Source organism: Antennarius striatus, chromosome 11 (assembly GCF_040054535.1).
Source record: "Antennarius striatus isolate MH-2024 chromosome 11, ASM4005453v1, whole genome shotgun sequence".
Classification (NCBI taxonomy): Eukaryota; Metazoa; Chordata; class Actinopteri; order Lophiiformes; family Antennariidae; genus Antennarius; species Antennarius striatus.
In genome coordinates, this window is record NC_090786.1 from 9,444,340 (window position 1) to 9,458,749 (window position 14,410).

Consider the following 14,410-nt stretch of genomic DNA (forward strand, 5'->3'; position numbering starts at 1 on the left):
ATTGGCATAGAGAGGGAAAGCACAGGAAGCTGAGAATGGCCCATTGTTATGTGTCCTTGCTCAGAGGGGATTCCATTATGAAGGGCAATACATTTTTGATATTTTGATTTTGTGCCATTCATTTGTTTGAAAAACAGAACATATTTGGATAATGACTTCAGGAAGAAAAAAAAGAAAAGAAAAAAAAAACTGGTCTCAGAGCAGCTCCATCCAAGGCCACGGATGCATTTACACACCTGCCAATCAAGCGCGCCCGAGCAGATGCGCGCAGCCCGCGATCAAATAAGCATCCTATCACATGCATAATATAGTTTTCATGTCATCACAATTATGCTTCATGCACCGTGTGTATATTTCCGATGGGTCATAGGAAACTTTTATTGAAGCGGAGTGTATAATAAAGTCATTTTCCAGGTGCTTGTTGTGGCTCTTATTATGAACAGAATGATAATTTCCCCTAGAGGAATCTGGCACTGCATATCAATTGAAGTTTAGTGTGGGTCTTATTATGTTCCCGCAGGCTATAGTAGAAGGCAAAGTCATCTTCAGAGAGAGTCTAAATGTCAGGGAGGTCTTCAAACACTTTTTTTTTTCCCAGAGCCTTACTGAAAAGGGTATTTGGAAGTGATGTGTCTTGGAATTGATATGGTAGACCTGAAGTAAATCTGGAGGTTTAAGGTAGAAAAGTCGACGCAGAATTCAATCGTGAAAATGCGTTTTCAAAATGAATGAAGGGGTCCAGTTTTTTGGAGCCGCGTACTACGGTTTAAAAACAGAAAAAAGAAACGAAAGACTTAAACTCAATGCTTCGCAGCCAGTGTTTAGTCATATCCACCTGCGTCCACATGGTGACACTCTTGAGCTGCGTGTTTCGGATCTGTTGCCGGCTGCCATCTATCAGCAGTTCCATCACTTGCAGACACAGTTATTGCTTTAAATCTAACAAAGACTTCAATCAGTCATCTCTAACTTTGCAGAAATTGTTAATTTTCCTCTGTGTGATGGAATATGTGTTTATCACCAAATATATTTTGCACTATGTTGTAGTAGATGTCACATGGCCTGAAACTAAGTTCAGTGTAAAATGTGGAAACTGATTTAAAAGCATTCCATCTGTAGAAAGTCATGAATTTCTAAAATGCTGTTACACATTTAGAAGACTTTAATTTATTTTATTCAAATTTTTCTCTCTTGTTTTGTGACTAACGTTGAAGTGGCTCAATCTATACGGTAGCGTGTACAGTACGTTACCGGATTGGCTTCCCTTCTCCTTTTTGGCTGGCAGGGAACCTTCCTGTTGTGATCCGACTTCTCTCCTTTGATCAAAGAACAGCGTTAAAGCACTGGGAGAAGGAGGAGGTATGAAATATGAATGAATACAGCTGTGTTTTGATGGATATGTCTCAAAGTATCCCAGTAAGAGACCGCTAAAGGCCAGGAAATCTGTTTGTGTTGTGGAAATAGGCTCTTCCTAGCCTGTTTCTTTACCAGCTTCATCTTGGGTAGCTTTTCACTTCATATTTTAGAGATCCTTTGTTAGGAAAGAGATCAACCCGTTATCCATGAATTTGTAGGAAACTGTTCTAAGAGGCCCTAGTTCATAATATATATCATTAATGACACCATTTCCTTTGTTTGGTCTTGAAACCACCTTTTGAACAAAACGAGCGCCAGTCATGAGACGAGGATATTTATTATTTTTCTAGGGTAGATCCAAAGTTCTCACAGATGGAATGAGATCTTATATGAGGTGATGGAAGCTTTGTCACTAGTTATGTCTGTGATTCCACTTCCTTCTCGAAAACCCCATCGGGAGCTGTGACTCATTTTGAAGTTGGAAGTTGATACTGTGGTATGAAACTAACGCTCCCATCTGAATTAAGAAACTATCAGAGCTCACATAAATCTCAAATTTTTAGAGTTAGATGAACTCATCTCTCACATTATACTTCTTTAATAAACAAAGATAATAAAAAAGATGGGCTCTTAAAAACACAATTTTCAGGAGACTGTAAAATGAATATTGCTGCCTGTAGATGTCTTTTACATCTCATCATATCTCCGCTGTCTTATTAATGTGCATTTAAAGACCCTCCTCAGTCATTTAATATTATATTAACTAAGATCCAGCCTTTGGACCTGTGGCAGGACAATGTCTCTGAACTACCAGAGGTTTAAACTTTCTCCAGGCTTTATTAGCCTCACTAATAGCAGGGTTCCCCAAATGCTAGGTTCCACCTCTGCTGGGAGTAAAGGCTTAGATCCTGTCAGAGAGGGGTTAAATTAGCCAACTGTAATTTTTAGGGCACTCCACTCCCGCTGAACCATATCCAATGCTGGTTGCATCCCTCCCGCTTACCCCCAACTGCTATCCTTTCCCTCCCCAATCTGGTCTACCCATCCAACTTCAGTTATGCCACCCTTGGCTCTCCCTCCCACGTCTTACCACCCTTGTGTGATAGCATCCCTCCACCCAAGCCTCCACATGACTCGTCCGGATGGCCACAGCAAGGAGCAGGCCTTATCCTGTGTTAACGGCAATTAGCAGTGTAATGCAAGCTGTGGAGAAGACTAGATCCCTGTCCACGTTTCAACCCCAGATCACGAGACTCCCGCACAACTTCAAGGCAAGCCATGCAATTAGCTACAATAATGATAATGTGCTGTAGGGGAACAAAGAGAGGGTAAAACAGACTACTGTTGTGAGGGAGAGTGGGGTGCTAATAGTAGGGGGGTTATTTGAATACCCTAGTGCAGATAGGAGACCAAATCAGACTGATTATCAAACGTATGATGAATTACATTTTTCCTCTAATTATCCGTGTCTTTTATGTGTCGACCAACTGAGTGAATTTTACATTCCAGACATCTACGGTCAGTGGTCTTTGGGCATCACACTGGGGTTACAGCTTTTATTTCCTCTAAGAAACATACAAGGAGTTACTCATGTGGCTACACTGATGGGAAGAGGGGAGAGATATACAGACAATTTTCTTAGTTGACTTAATTAGATACTTTCAGAAATATTTGGCAGTGGTACAGGACTGGAAAAAAAAACGAAGGCCACGGTTTGATGTTTGACTATCGCAGATGTGTTGACACAGAGTCAAAACGCGCTGGAAACAAACCACAAAAATGAAACCACAACTAAGAACATTTCAAATCAAGGTTGAGAGAAGGTGCAGTCAGGAATCAGACTTTCTGCCTTAGTTGGAACGCAGGAGTGCAGCGCCTATTCTCTCCGCTGTGAGCAGAGACCATTCCTACAGTCTTACATCCAGAGGTTTATAGAGGATATTTTGCTGGGTGTTGTGCAAAACGAACCGTGTCCCCAGAGCAGCAGCAACTTCACCTTGGCGGAGTAATGCTGTGATATTCTGTTTATTCTTCACTCACTTCATTTTACTCAGAGGAAATCCTCTGGAGATGGCTTATCTTGGAGCTGGAACAGGTGCACTCTAATTTACTCCTATTGCTTGGGGAGCCCAGGGGCCCCTGTAGAGAAGAAAGTAGCGATGTAGCACACTCCACTGTAAAACACAAACAGCCAGAGAAAGAGCATTTAATCGAAAGAGAAGAAAACTGTGAGCTTTGAGTGCAGCCATATAATTTGGATGCAGAAAATCTTTCTTTCTCTCTCTCTTTTGTTTTCCTGTGGAAGAAGGACCCCTCATTTCATTTAACTTTCATTTGTTCAACACTGTTAACTTTGCTTGAAACTGTCTTGCTACACTTGGCAAAGCACCAAATGACATGGGGGACCTGTTGTATTACCCCTGCATAATAAAATATTTTCTCACCAGTCATTTTTAAAATATCTAGTTACAGTTAAAAATGCTTTACGACATTACTGACATGTGCCACTTTGTTACAGAACACGCAAATGTGTATAGTAGGGCCTATTTGTTTTGGCAATGCTTCACACTTTCAGCCAGGAAAACATCTTTGTTTCATCTTTGCTTCTCAGCCCCATTCACTGCGAGAGAGATAAACTTTCAACTTTGAATTTACGCTACAATTCTTCAATTCTTTTTCTTTAGAGAACTATGGTTTTGAAGAGTGGAGCTGGTATGTTATTTGTTCGGTATATTATAAGTCTGAATTCAGTCAGTATTTTTGTTTTGTGTTGTTCTTCTCTTGGGAATTATGCAATCAAAGCAGATGCCTCAAGCAGTCTAGAAAGTGCCCCTTGTGAATAAGAGAAAATCTTGTACACAGCATTTTTTGTATGTGTGTATGAGGAAGGGGGGCATGACAACAAAGCAAATATATGGCATTGTTCTCTGTATACTATGCCCGTGTGCTGCACCCTTTTTTTAAAGATAATCTCACCATCACACCTGTATTCATTTTTAAAAAAAGTTACACCTTTCGACTCTATTCAAATGACAATTCTGCAAAAGAGAAGAAGCATTTATCGACAGGCTGTGCACCACCTTGACTGCTGCGATACAGGTTCACCACATCTCTATTGTGAAAAACGAAGTATCAAGACTGTGTTTTTTGGATGATTTTCACAATGTGCAAACACTCACAATCAGGAACGCTGGAAAATACAAACCAAAGCCAGAAAGGCAAAGGCTCCGGCAGAAATCAGAGCAAACAAAGAAGAGAGCGACACAAGGACAAAAAGAGAAATATCATATAGTCTTTTAATGAGAGTGCCTGCCCCGAGCTTCTGTTTTTAATCACCTTTTCGGTGTGACATAATTTGCTGCAAGATTGTATATGCTTGAGGGACTTTCAGTTCTTGTCAACTCAAGAGCATTTGAACCAATCAATACCTGTCTATCCTGTGGCACACTCATAGTTGGCCATTAGGAAAGAGCTGCTTAAAGTAAGCTCAGCCAATACCATTAGCCCTAGCCTAAGGGCAGTTCCATGCCTTAGTCAGGGTAGGCACCTGCCCCCGTCACCCCCACCTCACCCCCTTAACCCCCACCCCTCCCCCTACCATTAAGAACCTCCCATGAGACATCATTTGGACACATCGGCCAAAGAGCACTTCTTTATTCCCTCTCTTTTCTTTCCCCGGCTCCACCAAAAATCAATACATCTCCCCTTTTTCTTATTTTCACAATTTTGCCTCAATATTATTCTCTCCTCTGCCAGAAACCAATGGGCTGTGTATTTTTTGTCTTTTCATCTACGATTTCCTGTGACTAATATCGCTGCACCTCATGTTTGGGTGAGAACTGGAATCTAATTAAATTATGTCATGATAATATCTAACGGAGGCCACAGGTTCCACAGACAAATTGAAAATGGTGTGGTCATTCATTTACTTTATTATACTTATACCTAACAGAATTCCACCTGTTTTTTTAGCAATCCACGTCGTCCCCAGAGTTCCCTCACAAAACTCAGCAAATTTCATAGTTGTGCTTAAACCAACTCATTTGTTTTTGACACTCAATAAGGGAGACATCAGCACTCAAATATCTTCGCAGTAATGAGTGAACTTCCTCTGTGTCAGTGTTTTTCTGCTCAGACCATGTCATAAGCCCAAACCCCAGAGAGAGCAGAGCAGTGCACACAGTAATGCTTCCTGACTGCTTCTAATTTTATTGCAAGGCAACGACTCCACATAGTGCAAAGTTTAGGAACAGGAAATACAATATAAGGTGCTTTGAAGGGCCTCTGTCAGTTATTGCCCCCCCCCCCCTTTTTTTTTTTCAGTAGAAGCTGTGAAAGTTGGGTACTGCCCCAAATGTTGACCAGTCCTTCTTACAATAATAATTCTGAAGAGTGATAGCTAGTCCTGCAGCACTGGCGATTTCTGTGGCCGCCTATATCGATCGAGGGTCCTAATGAGCAGCAGCGGAGCTGTGGCTAATGGTGTTGTGTCTGGTGTCCATAGTAAACGCCTATGCTGAGATTATCATTCCCAGGGGGGACTGAGAAAGGTTTTGCCTGCCCAAGCCCTCGGGGTGTGAGCGACACACTTCAGAGGTCAAGGTAAACTATCAAATGAACAGCCAAGCTTTTCCCTCCCTTGCTTTAAGGACTACTGTACACCATACTGGATTATATGACAACGAAGTTTTAGTTCCCGTTGCACGGGTTAACTTTGATACTTTTTGTATTCTACATAAAACGTGATTAAAACTGGAAAACCCTCTAACTTGCAACCTTATTTTGTCCATTCAGTTCTTTGTCTAATTTCTCGACAGTAGTTGTAAAAAGCTATTACCAGGGCATTGATAGAGACTTCACCAAACTGCCTAACTGTTATTAAGAGACCTCAAATAAGACTTGGCTTGCCAGACTGATAATGGCTTATTTGACATCAGAGATCACCCTGGCACAAACACTCTAGCCCCTTTCACATACCCATGACAGTCATTGTCCTTTGCTATGCATGGCCATTCTGGTGGTCTTGAGTGACATCCAACAAGTTCAGCAGATTCAAAGTGTAAGTGCACACCAGACAGTACATATACTATCTTCAAAGAAGGAACTGAAACAGTCTCATTATAATGAAGGGAGTTGTTGGTCCCTTCATAAATGTGACTACGAAATGAAGCCTGCTGTCAGCTCACATGCGGGAAGGGGAAATCTTTAAGCTGTGTGGACAATTAAGTCTTGATAAAACTGCAGCAAAAAAACATCTTTATCACTGAAACAACCTCTTTGCTTCAACAGACAATTCCTCCATGGATTGTGCTTGATGGTATTCAGCTCAGGGTGCGTGCGGAGCATTAGCAGGGCACAATAATGAAGTCAACCCAACGCACAGCACCTCTCCGAGTCATGCCCTGTTTGGAGTCACACTTCCATGTCCTGGCAAATGCTGAGCATGTAAAACAGAACTGTCAATTATTCAACATGAACAGGAGGATGTATGGAGTGACATGGGGGGTGGACAGGGGCCGACTAAGCCTCGGGCAGATAGGGGGTACCACTTTGATGTGAGTGTGTGGGCCTGCAGAGTTGAGCAAGGTGCAGTGGGTAATCTGCGAGAACACCCCCCCCACCACCCTACCTCCAACCCCACTACTTCTTTTTTCTTTCCCCTCCCACCCAATTCTGAACCTCTCTGCACCCTTTATGTCCTGCTTCGTTTTCCCCCCTGACACGCACTCCCTCTCCCACTTCATCTCTGCCTCACACATCCATAAACAAACTCCCACACACACACACACGCACACACACACACACATGCACAGACGCACACATGCTGATGAGTACTGTACATGCTCATGTGAATACACACATAATGACATGCATGCAAGATTCCTTTGTCTGTTAACCAAACAAGAGCTGGCAGCACTTGTTAAAGATAATAAAGTTGTGAATGGCTGATTTTAGAGAAATAGCGTTGTTGCAGTGTCACAGGAATGGCATTACTCATTTATACAATGAATACTAAAAGTTCCCGTCTCCTGAGTCTCCTCTCGTAGTCATACAATAGCAAGCTTAATTACATTAAGTTCTGAGAAGAGGGAAGTTAATGGATGACATTTTGTTACACCATGAGTGCTCCTTCCAATAACAATAGAAACCCAAATAAGACCTAATTAATATGCATTGCAGAACCAATGAACTTAATTGTCAAGTTGCTTTTATCAACCTGTCAAAGGATTGACAATTAAAACAGCTTCCGTTAAAACTTTAATGAGAAGCAAGTAGGAGAGAGTGATGATGAGGGAACAAAAAGACACAAGCTTCATCCGTCATGAAAGACTCTACAAGACAACTACCCATTATTATTTCCTATCAAGATAAAACTATGCAAATCATATTATGCATTTTTAAATAAGTCAATGAGTAATATTTAATTTATTACCTTTACTCTTAGAATTAATTTTTAACGCTGTTTTTAAGTTGATGAATTCATTAAATGATTTTGTGGTGAGCTACAAAAGTGCATTTTTTCCCCCTCTACTAGGAATGTCCTTCACTTTCCATCCTGAAATTCAGCACAAGTAAATGTGTCAGTTTCCAAGTTCAACAAGTTAACTTTTCCGAAGTCTCCTCTCAAGGAGGCCAAAGCACCTCATCATTTTTTGCAGTAGCCTGAGCAGAGATGGACCGCAAACCTGGACCTGCACTGAAGGAAAGGAATCATTTTCACTTGAGTTTTTATCCCAACATTGACACCAGCATGTCTACGTTCCAGAGGGGACTTGAAAATGCTGACTCATTCCCAACGCGCTGGTTGTTGTTCTCCCTTACAGATGTGACCGTTAATAGGCCTGCATCCATAATCATTAGTGTGTCTCAGTGCACAGGTACCCGATGGGCCCCGTGCGTCTGCCATTTGGTCTCGGTTCACTGTGCTTGCCTGCAGATGTGAGCGAGACACACACCTGCTCAGGGGCTCTCAAACAGACCGGCGCCATCCGTCACAGCTCACGCTACATTCGCTCTGTCGGAACAAGGCCCAGGTTCCGGTCCAACAGCCCTCAGACTGTAGGTCAGCGGCCGTCTCTCGTGATGAACCCACCCTCCTATGAATCATATCCTCTTGTCTCTTTATACCCATTCCGTTACATCCAGGCCCACCCTCATCGCCCTTGTTCATGGTTCACTCTTCCTCCGCACGGGCACACAGGTGCCCCCGAGGTAGCTCAGGTGAGCCAGATGAAGACACCGCTTTAAAATGAAACACAAACTAATGATCGTGTTTTCCCACATCAAACGCTTGCTATGCCCATAAGCCACAGTGAATTCTGAAAAAAAAAAAAAAAAAAAACTGAAAAAAAACTTTCGTGTGGGTCTGTCACGGGCATCAGGCCACACTTCACACTACATTTGTTGATATGTGCATGCATGTGCACGTCTCATGCCAGCCCGCCTCCCATCAAGTCCTAATGAGGCCAGCTGGCTCTGTGCTCGGACCAAACCAAACTGGGGAGATGGCACAGTCCTGGCTCTCTCCGCCTTGTACACCCAACCTCCCAAAAGCCTCCAGCCCACCCTCCCTCCTCTCCAGATATCTTGAAGAACCACGGCTGAGCACACACGGTAGATTTGGAAATGGCCAGTGTGTTTGTTAAAACCTAACCTGTCTCCCACATCCCTTGATCGGGGCTTGAATTAGAAAGTCCACGGCTGTATCCCCAGACCTGCCTTCTCAGTTTCCTTCCACTCCTGTGTTTTCTGCATCTACAACATCAGCAGCGATGTTGAGGTGTGCTGTAAAACAGCGGAAAGGAGGAGATATACCCTGAGGCACAGTCAAGGGAATATTGTTCTTGACTATGAAAACAGAAACACAGTCAATCTTACATATATCTACAGTAACTACAATAAAAACCCAGAAAGATAAAACGGATGCTAAACAACATGTCAAATGTAATGTATTTTTCTAAAAAGCCAACAACACACCAGCCACGCTTCACTCTCACTGTCCACCACCTCTGTGCTGCTGTCTTTTTAAATGTTTTATTATCAGGAATATAATTTCCTATTAGGCTACTGCAGTTAATTTCACTGCAGACTAATTAGAGGCATTTCACATTATTAACAAGCATTATTGTTGATAAGGGCCAGAGAGGTCTGCTGAGAGACTTGTATTGTCCAGGCTGTTACTTGGCAAACAGTTATGTCCATGTGGGTGAGTAATTCTAGCTCCCCTTGCAATGTCTCCTTGACAACTAACAATAATATACTTCCTCATAGCAACAGAAGTCAGCACAACATTCATACATGTGGAACGACATGTGCATGCATTAGCAGTTGCACACAGAAACACACATGCATAATGTGTCCACACTTTAATATCGGTATTAATTTGTGTAAAAAAAAAAAGCCCATATAGCACCCAAAAACACACTCGATGTCCCCTTAATCCAATCAGCAGCTTGTTCGGTGTGGACCGTAGGCAGCAGACTGCATGTTAGTTTTTTGCCCAGGAAGAGAGACTGGACCAGGGGGAACACCTTAACAGGTAGCCCTGAGGGGCTTACCAGAGTTCAGGCAGCCAGGGGGAGAGAGTGGCTGTGGGAAGCTGTACCACCACTATCCTCTCTGTCCACTGATTATGATGCAGGTCCCAGACGGGTGCCTTTAGGAACCCCCCAGGCTACTCACTGCCTCCCTCTCCTCTGTTACAGGATCTGTCGCTGGGGGATTTGACTGAAGTGTGAAGAGGGATGTATGTGGGAGACATGCTGAGAATTCTAAATGTGTGCGTGCTGATTTCATTTGTTGTCTCTGTTAAGTTTCGACTCTGGGTACAGATGTGCTGAGAAACCAAAGTACAATGCTCAACATCCGCATGAGATTGATTTCAGATCATTTGGATTTGTCTCGTGTATTCCCCCGATGTCTGTCACAGTTGTTGAAATTGTCAAATTCCAAATCAAAAATGTTGTTTTGTATGTGCTATACCAGAGCTGACAGGAGGAGGTCTCAACTCTTGGACTCAGCTATAACCCTGTCTTGAGTTATGATGATGTTCCAAGTTTGCAAAAGCCCTCTGGCTTCAACAATGTCTGACATGGTGTGCGTGTACTTCTGTGTTTGTGTGTGTGTAAAACTCCTTGCAAAGTCCAAAAAAGAAAAAAAAATTATAACTAATGAGCCCATTTAGCGCCCAGCACCTGACTTTGGCCCGTGATCTCTGGGAGACATTAGAGGCAATTTGCCATCGACTTCAGGGCTCGTGTCCCAAACGTTATCAATGAGCTTGTCAGGTAGAGAGCTAACCTCCCTTTGTTTCCTCCTCCACCCCCCTCTTCACTCCGGTCCCCCAGCCTGCTCCCCTGGCCCCCGAAGAGGAACCAGCGGCATGATGTCACACACCTGTTTGGCTGGAGGCTGTGGCCCGGCGATGCTTGCAGCCGTGGGTGTCGCATTGGCACCCCTTGCTCCCCCTTGTCGCTGCCTGCTACGCCCCGTGGATGTGTCAAAATGGCAGATGATGGTTAGGGTGTGTGCAGCTGCTTGGGAAGAGGAGTGCCAAGGGCGCTCATTTCCTGCGGTGAGTTTTAATTTGCTCAACCCGCATCTTCTGAAGAACTCTGCTCCCCACCCCACCCCATCCTCGGCACACATACACAAACACGCACACGCACACGCGCGCGCGCACACACACACACACACACACACACACACACATTAATCTCCTCCTATAAACAAAGATCTACAACAACATACACACACAACTGCATATTAAACACACACATACTGTACACAAATCTGCCACCACCCAAGGGAGGGCAAAAAGCCCTGCATGCCCAAATAGAGGTGAGTGCAGGTGGGGAAGCAGGATGGTGCCAGACTTGAGTTCTGGAAGCTCACTTTTCTTGAAACTTGAATAAAACTCCAAACATAAATGTGTGCTCAGATGATCTAACTGGTGCATGTACAAATCACTTCTCAGAGGCATTCAAGCGGGTAAAAAAAGAGACAAGTCACAAAACCTGCTGACGGAAGACGCAGCAAGCAATGCTACAGAATGCAAGGGGTCTATGTCTCTTGACATCTGCTATGCAGTTGTCACTGGTAACTTAAATCCCCATTGATCAGACAGCTAGAATGAATTTGTGTTGCTGCTTTTTTTTTTCCTAACTCCCACTTTGCGAACAAACCCATTTTCACACGGGGCACACGCATATACCTGACAGTTACACCCAAACAAGCCTCGCTGTTTACTCGAGAACAAACACATAGACGCCAACCAGCAAATCTATTCTCAATACACACATCACCCCAGACGTAAAGAGATTCAATTTTCGCCTACCGGGAGTGTTTCCTTTTTTTTTTTTTTTTTTACGCAACAATTTTTTGCTTTCTCTCCTGTGTCAAGACAGCTACCTTTGATGTTAGCATCTAATATACAGGGCTAAAAAACTATAGTTTGCTGTGAGCTGACAGATAAAACAGTGCAAGACGCCATTACCCCGCAAAGCGGAATAATGAGGAGACCTGAACACACAGAAGACAGGAGCCCAGTTGAATTACCGTGGTCTCTCATCCAAGGTGGGAGCTTTTTGACAGCTTTCCAGGCAGCACAACACATTACCATACTGACGCTGCTCTGTAGTGCCAAAGAAAAGCTTTGATGAAAACATAACTGGGAAACTGGGAAATCTTTATCTGTGTGTAAGCGCGTTTGTGTGTGCGTACGTGCTCGTGTGCGCCTCTCCTTTGCGCACATCCATGTTGCGCGGTGGCGCGTCAGTGCGCGCACGAGTGGGAAACGTGTTTGCTGATTCCCGTTTTTGCGCGCTTCTGGAGGAGCTTGCGCACTGCGCGTGCGTGCGTGCGTGCGTGCGTGTGCGTGTGCGTGTGTGTGTGTGTGTGTGTGTGTGTGTGTGTGTGTGTGTGTGTGTGTGTGTCTAACAACAAAGACAGGACAAGAATGGGAAACCAAGCAGTGTCAAGCTGCAACTTTATGTTCTCTAATTACTAAGTGGATACTGTATTCTTGAGTGTGCTCCTATTGGCTGCGATACAAGGGTTTATTTTTTGATTCATATTCATGTTGATGATACAGTTGAATTATCAAAGTGTAGTATCAAACCCAACTGACAATATGTCTAAAAGAAATTCTTCAAGTGGAGTGTAATGCTGCCAAATGTATATTCTGCCATTTCATTAATGTGGTTAGCTAGTTAGTTATCCGCATTCTAACAGAGTAAGCTTGATGTTAGATCTTTGGCAAGGACACCCTGTACTGAGTTTTGGCACGGTACTGTGCCGCAGTATGCTGCTGACTCTGGGTCTTAACGACAGGCTAAACGAAGCGGGCGTTACGGCCCCCTGGATAGGTCATTACTCGTCCGTGGCCAAGAGCTAAACTGGAGCAGGGCTTTTTAAAGAGGGGAGCAGGTGTGTTTCACCATAGGGGCTGGAGCCGGCCCAAGACCAAACAGCCTTAACGGTCTTTATCTCCTTCATAATGAGGCCACGCTCTCCACACACCCGAACGCTACCCACCCGGGCTAATGCTGAAGGTATGGAGACCCCACCCTCTCTTTGGTTAAATGGTGACTTTTTCAAAATGACCCCTGCCCCAAGAAATGGACGAACAGTGTCGTGTCAACAGTGTCTGTTGGCATGAATTAATAAGGTATTAATGTGAGTGGGTGGGCTTATTTCTCTTATCTTATCATTAATGATCAAAGAGTGGGTTCTAGAATGAAATATAATACATTTGACGATGGAAGCAAAATGGTAACCTTTCCTCATTTTGAGGTAAAATGTTAAAATAACTTTGAACCGTGATTAGGTTTGTCTGCCTTTGCGTATGTGTGGTTAGGTGTGTGTTTTTTGTATGTGTGAGTGACTGAGTACGTGAGTGTGTCTGAGTGGTATTGTCCCTCTCCTCTTTCACCTGTCTGAGTAGGTTCTCTGGTACGGTCCCTGTGCTCCCTACAGTCTTCTCAGTCCTGTCAACCGAGTTGAACTTGATCAACATCAAATGGCATAGCATTCAAAAGTATTAGTGTTCTCTGTTGATGGGCCCTCATGCTATCACAAATCAGTCCCCAAGCTACTTCATTATTTATCTCAAATTCATCAGTGTTGTCTACTCATACACTGGCAGTAATGCACACATATATACAGGACGTGAAACACACACACACACACACACACACACACACACACACACACACACACACACACACACACACACACACACACACACACACACACACACACACACACATACACTGCACATCAGGGTGTAATCTCTGCATTGCTTCCACAAAGGTTTGCTTTTTGTGATACCCCGTGTTATCACAATTCAGCTAAAAAAATGTTTTGAATCTTCTTTTTTCTGTTCTTCTACCTTTCTCCCCCCCCCCCAGGTCAGTGCAAAGCAAACATATTCCTGAGGAGTGATTAGGCTCATGCTTGTACTTTCAAAATGCTGATTATTGGCGGACCCGACAGGCCTTGTGTTTTTCTCTGAGTATTCTGGGGATATGAGTCCAAAAGTACCCCCATGGTGCCATGACCCCTGACCTAGCGTGGGCGATCCCACCAGATGTGGAGTGTGTGCTGGGACAGTGGCGAGGGGCAGTTCGGTCTCACGCGGGGAGGCCCTGTCTCCCCAAACTGCCACAGAGAGCATGGCCGGAGGGGTTCTGTCAGCACCATTATCAATCATACTCCCTTCTTGTCTCTCTCTCTCTCTGTCTCTCCCACTATCCCTTTCTCTCACTCTCTCTTTCACAGTTTTCTTTTGCCACTGTCTCTCACTTTGCTTCATTCTCTGTCAATCGCTGTTCTACTCTGGTTGTATTTTTCTCTCACCCTTTCTTTTTTGTCCCTCAGATATCCTCCTTTTTATTCTCTATTCTTCAGTCACATACACACCCTCCATCTCCCTGTCCCCTTACACATGCACATTTTAACCCTTCAAATGTGCCTTTTTTTCCTTCTTTCATGCTATAATCTGTTTCACCTCTGCCTTTCCTTAGTCTTAGCACACGCTCTTAGTATAAATGTT